This window comes from Castor canadensis, chromosome 4, assembly GCF_047511655.1.
Source record: "Castor canadensis chromosome 4, mCasCan1.hap1v2, whole genome shotgun sequence".
Lineage (NCBI taxonomy): Eukaryota > Metazoa > Chordata > Mammalia > Rodentia > Castoridae > Castor > Castor canadensis.
The window spans coordinates 4,059,922-4,077,672 of NC_133389.1; the positions used below are offsets into that span (position 1 = coordinate 4,059,922).

The following is a 17,751-nucleotide window of genomic DNA, read 5'->3' on the forward strand; positions in this document are numbered from 1 at the left end:
GACTCAGAAGGCTCCTTGGAGGGAGAGGGTGAGAGAGGAGGTTCCAGGGGGTTAGACAGAAAGGGGAATGATAGGAATAATGGACACTGTTACTGAGAGTGGCTTCACCTTAGAAAACATGCCTTTAAAAGCCTCTGATTAGACTACCTCTTATTGCATTATTTCAATCATGAAGGTCTCAGCAGTTGATCTATGGGAAAGGATCCATATCAGAACTAGGCAACATTTTTAAAAATATACAAGTCCTTTTAGATGAAAACTGGGGGAGGAGGGAACCTGATTTTGAATACTGAGGTTGTTTATGTTCACATGCAGACACAGCCCTCGCTAGCCCACAGGAGTGCTACTCAGGTGAGTTGTCTTTGTGGCGTCACCCAAGGCTTCCTAGACAGAATTCACATCACCATCCATGCAAGCTGTAGTTCAATTGCTGTGTACACAGTCATTCTGGATCATATCAATTTGCTTTACATCCTAGCTCCATCACCTCAATCAAGACCTAACACATGTAGAACAAGTGGTCATTGACACAAACTGATTTTATTTCCTTTTGTCCTTAAAACTTCCTGCGAAGGGACAGTTCCCTATCAGATTTAAGAGAACTGAGGCTTGTAGACATTAGGTGACTTGCAAAGGTGAGTTGAGTTTTAATCAGATTTGATGTCTGGCTCTGAAGCCTGCAGCTTGCTGCCCTACTGGTGCCTTTTCTCCTTTTTCTTCAAAAGTCTAGGCCAGGGTTTCTCACTGGGCACTGTTGACATTTGTGGCAGGACCTCTCCTCTGTGTGTGGGGGAGAGTCCTGTGCACAGAAGTATGCTTGGTCTCTATCTATTTGGTCTCTATCTACTTGGCGCCATAGCATCCCCTAAGTTGTGATAACTCTAGATATCACATGTCACATGTTCTCTGAGGGAAAAATCACCCCTGGCTGAGGTGGTCTAACTACATAACCTTCCATATTTCAGTTTCTATTCTCTGTTCCATCTTTACAAAATCTCCTTCCAAAATTTGGAAATCTCAGTTCCTACTGCTCTGTCTGGGTATGACTCCTTAGGTTGGTAGAAGCAATAGCATCAGGGCAGGGTTACCCAATAAAACATAAGATGTTCCATTTAATTAGAGTTTCAGATAAATGACAAATAACACAATACTTGAGGCATTGTTATACTAACGAATTATTTGTTTATATGGAACTCAATCTGAACAGGGCATTTTCTATGTTTTTTGCTTCCTAAATCTGGCAAGCTTGCAGTAGATGCAAGAGGAAAATAGACCTCCCTTGGTTTTTCCATGTTGATTGATAGAAAAATCAGGGTTGGAGGTTAATTGCCATTTCAGACAACGTTTGAGGAATGACTCTGTTATGTGTATTGTGTTCTGTGTTTGACCTCCTGTTGTTCTATATTTATTACTCATATAGTACTTTAGTATTCTTTAATACCAGAACATCTGGTCCTTTTCACTCCAATGTAACCTAAAAATGTACCCCTTGCCCAGAGAGAGTTGTTAACTGTTGTCTAACAATGGACTGTGATTACGGAAAAGAAAAAGAAAGGTCCTCTATCCCTAGCAAATATGCATCAACTATGCTAACTTTCTGTCTCAAAATGTGTACACCTGAAGGATCTTTAGTCCAGTTTCACCTGGGAAGCACTTCTCATGGCACGACATTCTGTTTCTGTTACCGTATCATGTCTCATTCTAACACTTTCTCCAGTCTCCCTTATGTTGAGGACAACCTTCATTATTCTCAGAAATCCACAAACTGCCTGAGCGTCTGCCTAGCATACTCATACTCCACTCACATGTAGTCTTGATCTCCCTGCTACTGCCAAGTCATTACACATGAGAATGCCCCCACTTTACACCTGAGAAAAACAGAAAAAGGTACACATGGATCAAGAGCACAAAGGTAATTCTAGCAATACAGATGAGTGTAGTATCTGTATTCATCCAGAGCGTTGTGCAGTCAGTCTGTCTGCAAACCCACCAACACATGTACAAATACAAATTCTACTCTGTTCATGGACCATGGGGCATGACATACACTTAGAATTCCATGTTGTGTTACACAGTACACAAAGCCTGCCTCTCTAATCTACCTAACTCATGCTGATCCTTCCCTGTGTCCAAGTACTGTTGATACGAACATCAACAATTCAGAGAAAGCTACTCTTGATACCCTTCTCCCTCCTCTATGCTGGCAACTGTGTTAGATCTGGAGAGAGAGATGTGACTGAAGCCTGGTTTCTTCCTTGGAAGCTTGTAATCTTGTGACGGGCACTGTGGATTCTGGATAGAAATGACACATACTTAGCAAGGAGCTTTATAAAGGCAGTCCTGACAATGATGAATAAACCACAGGTATGGGCAGGGACAGGGGCACAGGATATGTTCACTGCAGCCTCTAAAAGACAGTGAGGATGGGCATCTCTGTTCTGATCATCTGAACAATTCTCCAAGTACTTCACGCACATTCACGTCACCTTCCCAGCTGAAGCGGAGTTAATTTATACTTATTTATAGAGTAGGCAGGTAAATAATAATTTAACACTGAATTAAACTATTAATAACATATATGAAAATTTTATGCAGTAAAAAGGAGTAATAACAAAAGATGGATGGATCTTGGATGAACTTAAACCAAATGGTACTTCTTAGTATAGCTCCTGCTTTAGCCACCTGAAGGGAAAGTTATCTCACGTGAAGGGGCACGTTATCTAATGTCACCTTTGATAGATGCATGGTTTTTATTTAGAAATTCAATCTGGTCTAAACTTTACTAGGCTGATGATGCTTGAAGAATGCCAAGAAAAAGACCACACCTCAACTAATCTGACCACTCTACCTTGTAACAACAGCATCAGTCACAGAGCTGAATAGCATCAAAACTTTGCAATGGTAATACCTTTACAAACTGTGAAGCCGTTCACAATCATTTCTTACACTCTCACAAGAACCTTCTGAGCTAGGAGTTTATCATGCCACTTAATCTTTCTTTCTCTCTCTCTTTGTATTTTTTTGGGGAATAGGTTCCATATTTGCCTGACTCATACTCAAAAGATCCAAAAAAGTCATCCAACAGAACCCTTTCTCCAGCTCTGTCCTCAGATACCAAGTTCCTTCTCAGAGCAAACCTGACAGTCACTTGTGGACCCTCCCACAGACACAACATAAAAAGCAGGTATCCTTTCCTTTTAAGTATGAAGAGCAGCACTTCTTCACCTTGCTTCTATTCACTGAAGTACATTTGTTACTAATGCATATCAACATGTAAGGAGCTTTCTTATTCTTTTCTATGACTGCATAATGTTCCTGCTTCTGGCAGGGCTAAGTGTCCACAGGTACTCACTTCACACTCTCAGACCTGAGCTACTGCATTCCCTGCAAGACCCTGTGTCATCACACGGAACAGGAAAGAGGCAGAGTAATTAAAGTGGCAATGCTGAAAAGCAGTCATCTGGACTAAGGGCTGGCACTCTCTTCACTGATGGAAGGATAATCAAGATGTGGTCCCCAGAGTGACTGTGTTCATATAAACCTATTGTGTGCAGGGCCCTGGGTTCTTCACGTCGTGAACCATCTTTGAGATCTCAGTTCACTGCGATGCTTTAATATGAAGATTCAAATGGAAATTTTTTACTAGAAGACTGGCATATTTTAGAATAATACTTCTATTTTCTGGGATAGAGTAAGTGAATTTAGATGTTTCTTTTACTTAGAAATATATTCTGCATTGTGACCATAGTAGTAACAAAAAGAGGCCCAAAAGATTAAGCTACAAGGAGAAGACAATGAATGGCAGCATGAATAAATGAACTAGGAACTTTAAAACAAAACACTTCTCTTTTGTTAACTGAAAAGTATTTGTATCTGTCCAAGTGGTCGAAATTACCCTTTTATGGGATCAAAAATGCCCCAAGGGGAAAACGTCCCCAGCCCACACATTTACAGTATTTTTACACTTTACTCTTTTTAAAGAATCTATATCTTCCTTCTGCAAAACACCGGAGCAAATACTCCTCTGCCCCTTCTGCTGGCCCAGTGACTCTGTCAGTACTGCCGGAGGGTAGGCACTGGCTGCAGGGCTGTTAGGGGCTCCTAATTGCGAAGCCCTTACCAGGATTGAACCTGATCATTCACTAAATTGTTGAGTTGATGGGATTCGTTGCTGGTTATAAATTGATAATCTAAATTAATTCATTCAAGCAGAAATCGATTCTGCAACTCCTTGAGAGCATGTAATAATGCTTACCTCCCACTGCTCGCTGCACTCTGTTTCATAAAGCTGGCCGGAAACAGCTGGATCCAGGTGACCCGCTAGCTCATTAAATCTGCTACACATTCCTTCTGGTAAATGATATTAAGCTGAAATGTCCTAGCGTTGATTTTTTTCTTTAATTTTATGACAGAAATAACCTAATTTGTAACACAAAATAACAATCTTTTTGGATTACTTTGCCTTGTTAAAATATTTTATGCATTTTTCATTTACACAAAGGTAATGGAAAAACACTTAAACTATCTGTTATTTAAACCCCAAGAGATATGTTAGTGAAAGTCTGATAGGCTGCAAAAATGATTGTCTCTTCACAGTCTTTACTTTATATCTGTAATAAAAGGCAGACAATTCAATTCATTGGTTAGTAAATAAGGTAAGATAGTTTTTATTTTATTTTCTCTGCCTTACACGAGCTAAAGTCAGATTGCCTTTTAAATTCATTTAGAAATAAGACTCATTACTTCCCTTCCCTCTTTCTAATCTAAAGTGTCTAATGTCCATCCAGAGTCTCACATTTTCTTCATCAACAGAAGTTGTAACCTAATTCTAAATCTCATACTAAAAAATCATTTTCCAAGTGATTCTCTCCCTGTGTACAAAGGGTGAATAATGAAATCCGAGCACCTGCCTTCTGTGCATTTGAGACTATTAAAAACTAATTTCTAATAGCCTCCTAACTTCACTGACTTTTTCTGAATAAATTTTAAAATAAAAACCCTAGAATGCCCGAACAACATAGATAAAATATTTCCTGAGACTATCAGTGAACAATCACTTTTATTGCTATAATAAGTGATGAGTGTTTCTCAAATCACTGGAAGGTGACTAATTGAATCCCCAAATTTGCCATCTCTTCAAATGTGATACAATTTACCCTGAGGCCAGAATCATCATTTTATGGCCACAAAAGCTATCACTGTTAAAACTAGGGTACTGCTTGTTGGCCTGCCTTTCCCAGAGAGAACTGCTTATGGAAGTGACTTAAACAAGCTGATAAGCAGAAAATAACACCATGGAACTTGTAAACATTTTAATAATGGACATTATTTGCTTAGTATTACAAATGGACTTAGTATTTGCTAAATATGTTCCCTAGAACTGAATTTATCTTGGGATGGTATTTCAAAAAAAATTACATTTAAAGCTTCTAAATTATTTAAAACTATTCATTCACAGTAGTAAAAATCAGAATTTTGATAAATTCAGAATAAATGGTCATATAATTCTAATCTTTTAAAAAATTTGCTTTTATTTTATAGTACACATCACAAAATCAAAATAAAGAACAATAACTCAGTCAAATTAACAAAATAATGTCTGAGAACTTTTTATCTCTAACAGTTTTCTAAGGAAACAAGCTGGGGGGAGAGGAAAGGGAGAGGAAGGGAAGAAGAGAGGGAGAGAGAGAGACAGCGAGAGAGAGAGAGACAGAGAGGGAGAGAAGAAATAAGGGGTTGGGGGAAGAAAGTGAGAGCGACAGAGATGGACAGCTTCCTGCTCTAAGTCAAGCCAGGAAAAGTGAAGCCTACACCTTCTCTCTGTATTTCTCACCTCGCCCTCTTCCTGTTTTCTTTCAAAAAAGAATGCAGAAGTCACAGAGCATTTGTTTGAAAACTTTAATCTAGAAAAAAATGAAAGAAAATAGAAATACACCGGATGTACAGTGAGATACAAAGTACATGATCCAGAGCAAAATGTGGCATTGTAAGCAAAATAATTAGAGAACTGAAGCAAAATAGAATTTCGTTGAGGATCAGTGTTAATGTTCTCTGACAGCCTAATTCCTTTAGACTTTATCTCGAATGGTGCATATCACAATTTGCCCCAAACCTTGGCCTAGTCTGAGATGCCATCCCTGCCAGGTAGGTGACTACAACACCTGCTGACCTCATCTCCCAGGCCCGCTGTGTGCTCCTCTGACATGCTCCCCCCGCAGCCAGGGTACTGCTTTAAAACACATGTGGTATCTGGTTTGGCCTTGAATTCCAAGCCTCCTACTAGACTTAAATGCACCCCATCCAGCCAGACTGCCGAGTCCTGCCTTCTTCCCTATCTCTCCCTTCACTCACCAAACATCAAGCTACACTTTCCTTTAAATTCTGCAAATGTGCAAATCCCAGGCGTGCTTTAAGAAATAGTCAATTAACAAGCTGGGTGTGGTGATGCATGCTTAGAATCCCAGTTATTTGAGAGGCAAAGGCAGGAGACAAGGCCAGCCCTGGCAAAGGTGGTGGTGAGATCCTGACTCAAAACAACCAAAAAGAGAAATATTAACAAAATGTTCGTGAAGTGAGGAACTTTCCCACAGGACGTTATTTATTTGCCCTGAGTAAGTGAGGTTTCTAACTTGTTCTTAAAACAAACATAGCCTCGTCTCTTTTCTATAACATTTGAATACTAGTCTAGTCACCTTGAAATGTCATTGCTTTTATGTGTAGGTAATTGATAAATCTATAATAAACACTTCCCAACCTTATCAATGATAAAAACTCTATCTTCAAATTCATCTCCAGAATTCTGGGCAACCTATTTTGCGCAGACCTGTGTCCTATGCCCTCCAGAAGCCCTCCTCAAGGGCTGCTTTGAACATCTCTCGTCCTTCCTGCATCCTGAATGTTCTGTCATCTTTGCCAACAGGGACCAGGACCCAAAGTAACAGTGAGGGTACTTTCCCTGTCACTTGGAGATCTAAGGATTAGCTCTGCTCCCTGCAGTGCAGAGAGATGCACTGGAGAGCCTGGCGGGCATCCGCACTCTGCCATTTGCATTGCTGCCCTGCAGCAAGCTGTCTGGTCCTGAGGCTGCCAGAAGCAGGGGCCCACGCTTCCTCTCACACTGCCCCCATATGTCCACTCGGGCCACTTTTGTGGTTCTCAGTCATTTTTCAAATAAATTTGCATATTTTTCCATAAATAGCACCTCAATACAACTTAGTTTTTGTTTTTCATTTTTGTTAAGTAGAAATATTATAATTTTATAATTATTATAATATAATAATAATAATGAACTTTCTTATATTTTTAGCTCACTGCTCCTTGTGGACGTTTTGTAATGTGTCTTTCATCTATTCTTTCTACGTATACACCTATTTTTATGAACTGTTTGAGAGTAAGGTGCTGATCTCTTTCCGAATAATATGGATTTTCTCTAACACGACCACAGAACTTTCAAAACCAGAGAATTTAAAATGAAACAGCATAAGAGAAAAAACCCTGGGCTAGGCCCTAACCAGGACCACTGCGTTAAATGACAGGGTGGCCTGGCTCCTTCACTCTGGGACAGTCTTCCAGCCTGTGTCTCTCCTGCTCTGGTCATTTATAAAAGTATCAGCCATTCATTCAGAAGAATGTTCCTAAACGTGAATTCATCTGAATTTAATTGTTTTTCTGTAAAGTATTCCTACCCATCTCAATCTCTTAAAGTCCAACTCATAATACATTTTCCAAAGAGCTCTCCTTAGAGAGGTTTTTCTTTCTTTTTACAGTACTGGGTTTTGAACTCAGAGCCTTACATTTTCTAGGCAGGCGCTCTACCACTTGTGCCACTCAGCCAGCCTTGTTTTTGGTTTGGTTTTCTTGAGATGGGGGGTCTTGTGAACTATTTGCTGGGCTGGCTTTGAACCACAGTCCCCCAATCTCTGCCTCCTGAGTAGCTGGGATTACAGACGCCTGGCCAAGCTCTCCTTAGATTAAGGATTAAGCTGCTCGCCATGACCAGCTTAGTTTGTTTCTCTCTAACACTTCAGCTTCCCTCTGCTTTCTTCTCACTGACTTTATTGGAATGTAATTATGTTCAATTAACTGGACACATTTTAATGTATGGTTCACTTCATTTCGACAAATATATGCACCCTTGTAACTGCTACCATGAATAAGACATAAAGTAATTCCATCACCCCAAAATTTCCCGACCAGAGCCCCAGGATCTAGATCATATAGCACGCACTTTTCTTGTGTCTAGCTGCTTTTGTTTAGCATAATGTTTTGACTTTCTTCCATGTGGTTGTATGTATCAGTCGGTATTTTTCATAGCAGAGTAATATTCCATTTTACAGGGAATTCATCTATCTACTCACCTGGACATTGCAATTATTTTTTGCTTATGAGCATTATGACTATAACTACTGTAAACACTCATATAAGGCTTCTGCATGCACATATGCTTGCATTGCTCTTAGGTAAATTCCTAGGAGTAGAATTGTTGGTACATATGGTAAGTATATGTTTAATTTTAAAAGAAACTGTAAAATTGCTTTCCAAACTGGCTGTACCATGTGACATTCCCATCAGCAATGAGGAAAATTCCAGATGCTCCACATCCCACTAACAGGTGGGATCCTCAGTCTTTTTAATTTTAACCATCTAGTGGGTGTACAGGGCATGTCATGATGGGTTTAATTTGCATTCCCCTGCTGACTGGCGATGTGCATAGCACCATTTCATGTGCTTTTTGGCTGCTTGAATATGTCTTATACACCTTTTTAATTTGTTCTTTGTCTTTTTTAAGACTGAGTTGTAGGTCGTACTCTGTGGATCTCAACATGAACCTCTGTCAGGTATGTATAATATTTTTTCCTAGTCTGAAGCTTGCCATTTTTAAAAATAGGGTCTCTTAAGGCATAAGAGCTACTGATTTTGGTAAAGTCAAAACACTGCTTCCTTTTGTGTCCTAGCTAAGAAGCTGTGACTTAGACCAAGGTCAGAGATGGCCTCTTGTTTTCTTTTTAGCAGCTTTATAGTTTCAACTTTTATATTTATTTCTCTAATCCACTTCAAATGAACTTTTGTGATTAGCACAAGGTGACACCCATGGTTCCTCTTCTTCTTCTTTTCTATAAAGATATCCAAATAAGCCAGCACCAGATGTCAAAAAAGAATATCCCTTTTTCTTTGGAACCTTTATAAAAAGATCAACTACCCATATAGGTATACCCATATAGGTTTTTGCATTGAAACTGCCCTAATTGTACTACACCAGCTTCGTGTTAAGTCTTGACACCAAGAAATGTGAATTGTCCACACTTCCTTCCATCTTGTCCTCTCTGAACTCATGAGTGAATAGTTTTAGTCTGTCTTCAAGTGCACTGTAGTTCTCTTTTATAGCAGTTAATATTTTGTAAGCCAATTCAGTGCCTATTTCATATTATATTTTCCAGTTTTAGAACTTCTAAGAGTTCTCTTTTTGTGTTTTCAGCTTCTTCTTTAAATCTTTGCAGTAATAGGTTAGAGTACTTATATACTAATTTCTCCATCTCTGTCTCTTCTACTCCATTTGTTAATTTTTCTCCCATCCCGGGCCACATCACGTGCTTCTCTGCGTGCCTGGCATCTTTCCATTAGATGGCACAGAAAGTAAGAATGAGGTGCTGAGTATCCAGTAAGTGAGCTGGCCAGGCTCTCTGACGCCTCTCCTTCAACTGTGGTAAGGACGTTGTTCCAGAAGAAAGCTGAACAACTGTGGGTTTACCTGTCTCACAGTCCTGCTCAGCCACTATCTAGTATCTGACAATGGCTGCTTCTCATGCTCTACCAGGGACAAATCTTATATCAGTTCCTCCTTTATGAAGGAGAGAGAGAAGTCATGTTTTCTGCTTAATCTTTATATAATTAGATAAAAACGTTTTTATCCATGGATACAGACTATGTTTCATTTATTTTTGTACTCGAGAATACCTTGTGTAGCACTCTGCAGAAAATAAATAAATGTAGTTTCCTACATTATACAAAACTTACTTTGCCTCTGAATGTGGTCTGTATTAGCAGCACTGAAGCACACATAGTTACTTACCGACAGTACTGATGTCTGAAAGACCTCAATGCAGAGGGACCCAAACAATTACATTCATTTTATTTACAATTTTTAAAAAACTATGTATTTTTTTTCTCCATGGAGGGTCTGTCAGCTGCAGTTCTGTCCTTTCGCAGAAGCCTGAAGTTCTACCTTAAGCTACTCTTGCAGCATTTCTTGACATTATACTATTGTTGCACATGTATCTTTAGCTTTGGATTTGCCTCCTCTCACTCTGGCCTTTGCACCTGCTCTTCTCTCTGCCTAGATACTCTCACTTCCTTCACCTCTGCTTGTATGCAACAGTCCAACATGGTACCTCCCGAATGAACCCCGTAGCTGCCTGTCTCCTCCACCCAGGGCCATCTGCAGCACTGCTGTGCTCACTTGCTCTGTCTCTGTTCCTCTTTCCTTCCAGCAATGCTTCACAAACAGGTGACTCTTGCTTGCTGTGTCCCTGCTTACTATTGTCTCCCTCTGCTGGAACGGACCCTCTCTGTCTGAGATACACACACCAGTACTCAGCTGAGGGTTCAGGACATTTTTCTAAGAAACTCAATGCACGTCTTTCCTCCTTCCACTATAGGAACTGCCACAATAAGCATGACCTCCACTTACTGGGGTGTGGCAGTTTAGGTTCAAGCACAGTAGAAGTCCTAAAACCCTGAAATCCTTATCAGCTTTCCTGCTTGCCTTCTAAGCTGGAGTGCTTTTATGAGGTTCATGCAGAAATGAGTTTTGGATCTATTCTTTACTCTGCAAATTGTGTGACAAGACTAACAAGAGTAAGGGAGCTTCTGAAGGGCCTTGGGTAGACAGTGTATGAGGTTCTGAACAATGGTCCATGATACATCTGAGAGCTTAAGCAGATGAAGTGGATTAAGTGAAGCAATGATGGCCACTAGTGAAGATTCACTGGGCTCAGATTATTTCACATTATCTGTGGAAAGCCCATTAAGGTAAGGATAAATTTAAGGATACATTAAAGAATAGCCATTTTAAATTTAGTAGCCAATAGTGACTATTTATTGATTTTAAAGAAAAATATATATTCATAATCTATAATGCTAGTACCTCATTTTAAATAGAAAATTACCATCCATGATTCAACTTCTCCTTACCGAAAATGATTACTTATCTTAAAAATAAAATTTTTGTCTAATTGCTACTAGATTTGCAATTCTGTAAATTTTATTGGTACCAAAATGCTTTAAATTATATAGCCCTAGAAATCAAAGATGTTAAAGAGGTTAAACTATCTGAAAATAGAACCGTTTAATCTTTTAAGGCACTGCAATCTGTTCACATGGTTTATGCTGAAGTGTGTGTACAAAGGCAGCTATGGTAAATTTACAAAGGACTCCCATCTAATTCCTTCAAATTTTGGTCTCCAGGTATTTATGTGGCTTCACAAATTATAAATTTCTTATGAATTTGCAGAATTGTTACAAGCAGGTAATGACAAATTAGAAAGTCTAACTTAGAACTGAATGAGTAAAGAAGATGAGCGAGAACATCAGACACAGGTGTCATCCTCCAGTGCTACTGGTTCTGGGCCAGCTCTATCCTGACTTCCCAATTTCATCTTCTTTGTTGAATGGCAGCAGAGCTGCCCTCCCACCTTTACTGAGGCTACAAACATATCTGGCCATCTGTGATCTGAAGACAAGGCAGAACTTATCAGTACTTCTCCTTCACCACTAGTTCACTTGACATTCTTCAGAAAATACAGAAAAGAACAGATTGCAGTTCATCCATAGGGCAATCTCCCATTTTGCCAAGCTGTACAGTGCACAAATACCAAACAGACACATCTAAGTTCCTCTGAAGACTGGATGCCAAAGTCAAGAATTGAGTGGAAGTTTTGTTTTCTTTCTGTAAGAAGAGTTAATGTGGCATTTATGAAAGCTCATGGCAAAACTTTCCACAAATCACTGCTGCAAAACTAAGTTCAAAAGGAGCTCAGCCTTTAACATTTTAAAATGTGTATGAATCATCTGTGGAGTTAAAAAATTCTGGTTGAAATTTTCAGGAAACCATGTCAATTCTTTTGCTTTTGAAAGAGATTTCTGTTGTCATACACACAATTTCAAATGTTTAATAGCAAGCAGAAATGGAATATAATCAGAAGAATGTCAAAATGAATCAAATCCAGGAATTTAAGGGAAAAAAAGATAAAATTAAGACAAAATTTACTTTAATGACCACAATTTTGCTGCAGTATTTTAGATTCCCTTGGCAATTACCCAATTTAACCAAAACCAGACACATTAAAGTTGGTTGAGATAACATTACTAAGCATAACACTTCGTGAAGGACTTACAGTTCACAGAGGGAATTAACTGAAGTCTGCACAGGGTGCTTTGATTTTTGTCTGCTTAATATTCTGCGACCCCAGGTGCCTCAAGCTGCACTGTGTTTGTTGCTTCCCCCAACTCTGCAATAACCTTTAAAACCACATCAATAATATGTGACAGAACCCACTGAGACTTGTTCTAAAAATAATGTTTTTGAATTTGGGAAAAGATGGTCTTTAAAAATCTTAAGGGTTTCAGCACTCATCCAAGCTGGTGAATAACAGATGTCGAATTTTTAGGAGAATATCAGTGTAAAAATTAAATTCATAGATTCAGCACATAACAAAAGATAAACAAAAGTATTAAAATTAAATTGTTATAAAAAGGCTTCAAACATTTTTATGAATAAGAAAAGCAATTCTAATGCCTGGAATGCCAAGTTCACACTTATCAAAAGAAATGGGAGGTCTGGAGTAAGATGGTGCAACAGAAGTGCAACAGAAGTGTGTGACTATGTGGATGAGAAGAGTTAGGGTAATGAAGGAAAGAATTTACTTCAAACTGAGAAAGAAAGGAAGAGCATCAAGAATTGAGAAAGAAGGAACAGGACTGCTGAAAAGCCCAGAGAGATGTAGGAAAGAGCCCTGTAGCCACAAAATAAGCCAAGTGGTTCCGGTAACAGACTGGCAGTTGTAGTACCGGACAGGCTGACGGTTCTTGCAAGTCTTAAATCCAGGGTGGGTATTTGCTAAGACAGAGACTCCTGTATGACAGGTTAGCAGTGAAGAAGAAATCCATTTTGTTGGTAGCCATTTCTCAGATAGCTAAAGCTGTTTACTAGCTTGAGAGGGGAATTATTGTCTTAAAATGAGCTACTCTGGGGACCCGACAAGAAGGAATAATCACAGCTCAGGGAACCTGGGGACAACCTACCAGAGTCTGGGTGGGAGATGGCCATGAGAAGTTGTCATGGATAGAAGGAGGGTCTGACATGGACCCACTGAGAAGTTTAAGCAGCAGGGGGCTTGGTAATGAAGTAGTCTGTGGCCCCACTGTTTATAGGAGGAGCAAGCACCATTGCCTGAGAACCAGAGCAATAACACAGCTCTAAGCCCTTGGCTGACAGAGTGCTCAGCTCTAAGTCCAGGTTCTATGGATCACTCCGTTTTCTCAGCCTCCTCCCTCCCATGGGGTGGGAAACTGCTGGGCAGGGTCTGAAAGATCTGAGACTGGAAAGTATCCTTCCAGATTTTGGTTTTCCTCCTCCACTGCAGAATGCAGTGCTCTGTTTGCTTTTCCCACTCTCTAATGCAGTTGGGGGACACTTCTGGGCTTGTATTATTGCTACCCTTAGGGGCACAATCGGGGGGGGGGGGTCTATGGAGCGAGTGGGAATCTGCATGGCCCCCAGGCTGCAAAGCTCCTTGTGGCCAGCAGTGGCTCCTGATACACAAAGAAGAAACCCTTTTATAATATGAATGCAGGCCTAAAGTGAACAAGTGACCCTTGAGTAGCCTCATATATAGCACCAGCCTGATGCAGTTGATACTGTTAGGGCAAAGTGTTTTCTCCTTTTTGAGCAATATTGGAGACTGAGCCCTCAAAAGAAGACAGCTCACTAGGAACTCAACCACGTAAAACTGGAAGACACATCCATCCCAACAGATGCATGAAACACAACCTAGAAGCACAGAAGCATAAGAAATAAGAACAAGCAAGGTGATACGACTCCTCCAAAAGTTCATAACAACCCAATAACCAAATCTCAAAACACTGAAATGTTAAAGAATTCAAAAGTAAACTTTAAAAAGTGACCAACGACCTCAAAAAGTATCCAAACAAACAACTGAATGAAGTAAAAGTCAATTCAAGACCCCTGGATGAGGAAGTCAGCAACATGGATAAGAAATTCAGAAAGGACATTGAAATTCTGGAGCACACACACACACACACACAAACACACACATGGGGGTGGGGTGGGGAGGGAGGGTGAAAACTCAACAAATCAAATAAAAAGCACACTGGAAAGGATGACTGATAGAAGAAGAAGAAGAAAGAACATCAAGGACTGAAGACAAAGTTGAAGAAACATCATATTCAGACTAATAAAAAATAAAAAATTCATAAGCATAACCACAACTTTATCAGGAGCTATAACCCAAGAGTCTATGGGCAGAAGTAGTTGCTGCGACACAAACAAAAGACACACAAAAACTATTCAGTGAAATTATAGCAGAAGAATGATCAAATCTAGGGTAAGATATGATATTCAATTAAGGGAGGCATATTAAACACCAAATAGAGTTGACCAGAAAAGAACTTCTCCATGTCATATTATAGACAAGATGCCAAGACCTACAGAGCAAAGAAAGAATATTGAAACCAACAAAAGAAAAATATCAAATTAGTTACAAAGGCAAACACATAAAAAAATCACATCAGACCTCTCAGCAGAAACCATTCAGGAATGGATGGAATATTTCAAGCTTTAGAGTAAATAACTGCCAACCAAGAATATTGCATGCATCTCAGTTATCCTTTAAAATCAAAGGAGAAATAGACCTTCCAAGATAAGCACAAACTAAAGCAATTCATGACCACTTAGTCAGCATGGCAGATGATACTTAAAGGAATCTTATTCACAAATGAGTAAGAAAGACAGTCACAGATACAAGAGGTCAGGAAAGAATAACTTTCAGGAGGAATAAACAAATTAGAAGGAAAGAATCCAACATGCTCATCACTCTTAAGTAAACTAAGATAGAAAAAAAAAATACTCAAACAGGAAAAAAAGCCAAGGAAATTACAGGAATCAGCAAACCCCTTTCAATAACTCAAACTGCAAATGGTCTCAATTTTCCATCTGAAAGATGCAGATTGGTTAACTGAATTAAAATAAAATAAAATAAAAAACCCCAAGATCCAGTTATCTATTGTCAACTAGAGACCAATGCTGAAGACGTGTAGATTGAAAGTGAAAGTATAGAAAAATAGGAATAGTTGACAAAGTAGACATCAAGTCAAAATTAGGCAGAAAAGATAAAGAAGGCCACTATAAATTAATAAAAGGAACAACCCATCAAGAAGATATGATTGTAAATTTATGTGCACCAAATACAGATGCACTCAATTTCATTGAAAATAACAAGACAGATTGTTCAGATACAATAATAGTGGGTGATTTTAATAACCCATTTTCATCAATAGACAGATTATCCAGACCAAAAAAGTCAACAAAGAAATTTCAGAGATAAACTGCACTATAGACCAGTGGACTTAATAGACATGTACAGAATATTCCATTCAATCTTTGCAGAATATACAACATTCTTCTCAGCAGTCCACAGAACTTTCTACAAAAATAGATCATATTTTAGGCCATAAAGCATAGAGCATATTTGTTAACAAACAAAAGATAACTGAAATAATTTCTTGGATCTTTTCATTATCATAATGGAATAAAATCAGACATCAATAGCAAGAGAAACTAAAGAAGTTATACAAGCAGACTGAACAATACACTTTTGAGTGATCAGTGTATCACTGAAGAAATCAGGGAGGGATTTAAAATTCCTAAAAGCAAATGATAATGAAAACACAACAAAGAAAATGAAAATCTGTGGGATGTAGCAAAGGCAGTTCTGAGAGGGAAGGTTCTATCTATGAGTGCCTACTCTTAAAAAAAAAAAAAAAACAACAGTTTTCAAATAAATAACTTAATGGTACTCCTCAAGCCCTTAGAAAAACAACAGCCAAAAGAAATAATAAAGATCAGAGTAAAAGATAAAGTAATGGGGAAAAAGAGAATGAAACAAAAATTGATAAGACAAAGAGTTCGTTCTTTATAAACAAGATTGACTAAGCCTTAGCAAAACTAACCAAAAGAAATTTTTCAAAAACTTGTATTCCAATAAATTGGAAAATTGAGAAGAAATGGATAAATTTTTAGACACATATGACCTAACAAAATTGAAACAGGAGACTATAAACAACTTATACAGATCCACAATGAGCAATGAGACTGAATCCAGGACTGGATGGATTCACTGAAAGCACCTCAAACTATTCCACAAAATACAAAGGGAAGCAATAATTCCATTCTCATTGTATGAAGCCAATATCACCCTGATACCAAAACCAGATAAGCACACAATAAAAAAGAAAACCACAAACTTTCTTGATGAAGCTAAATGCAAAAATTCTCAAGATATTTTCAAACTGAATTCAACAACACATTAAAAATATCATATATTATGGTCAAGTTAGTTTCATTTCAGAGATACAAGGATGGTTCAAAATATGCAAATCAATAATTATAATACAGCACAAAAATAGAATCAGAGCTAAAAATCACACGATTACCTCAAATAGCTACAGAAAAGGTATTTGATAAAATTATCATCCCTTTACAATAAAATCACCAAAGAAAGTAGGAATAGAAAGGACATAAGGAAGGTGAAACAAACAAGCCGAAAGCCAATACTGTGCTGAATGGGAAAACCTGACAGCCTTTCCCCTAAAACCAGGAATAAAACAAGGGTGTCCACTATCACGACCCTTATTCAATATAGTGCTTGAGTTCATAGGCAGAGCAAGAAGGCAAGAGAAAGAAATGAAAGGGATACAAACATGAGAGGAAAACCCTAAAGACTCCACCAGAAAACTCTTAGATCTGATAAATACTTTCAGCAATGTAGCAGTTCACAAAATCAACATGGAAAACTCAGTAGCTTTTGTATATACAAATTATGAACATACTGAGAGAGAAATGAGGAAAACAATCCCATTCACAAGGGTCTAAAAATACCTAATAATAAATAAAACTAAGAAAGTGAAAGACTTTTATAAGGAAAACTATCAAAACTGAAGAAATTGAAGAAGACACTAGAAAATGGAAATGCCTCCCATGATCATGGATAGGCAGAATTAATAGTGTGAAAATGGCTATGTTACCAAAAGGAATCTACAGATTTAATGCAATATCCATCAAATCCCAATGACATTTTTCACACAAACAGAAAAAAATGCTAAAATTCATATGGAAGTACAAAAGACCCCAAATAGCCAAAGGATTTCTGAGCAAAAAGATCAATGGTGGATACCTGATTTCAAATTATACTATAGAGCTATAATAATGGAAACAGCATGGTATAGGCACAAAACAGACACATATTCCAACAGAAAATAATAAATATTAGAATTAAAGATTCAGACATAAGTCCACACAGCTATAATCATCTGATTCTTGACAAAGGTACGAAAAACATGCATTGGGGAAAAGGCAGGATCAAGTTGGATATTCACTTGTAGAATACTGAAACTAGATCTCTACACCTCACCCAGTTCAAAGTTAATTTGAAAATGGATTAAAGGTCTTAATGTAGG

At 38.4% G+C, this 17,751-nt stretch overlaps 1 protein-coding gene across 3 annotated transcripts in view; it reads right to left on the reverse strand.

Moving 5' to 3' along the window:
• The window catches only part of Znf407 (zinc finger protein 407), a 447,403-nt gene that overhangs the window by 63,896 nt on the left and 365,756 nt on the right, over window positions 1-17,751 (reverse strand). The gene's annotated exons all lie outside the window — the stretch shown is intronic.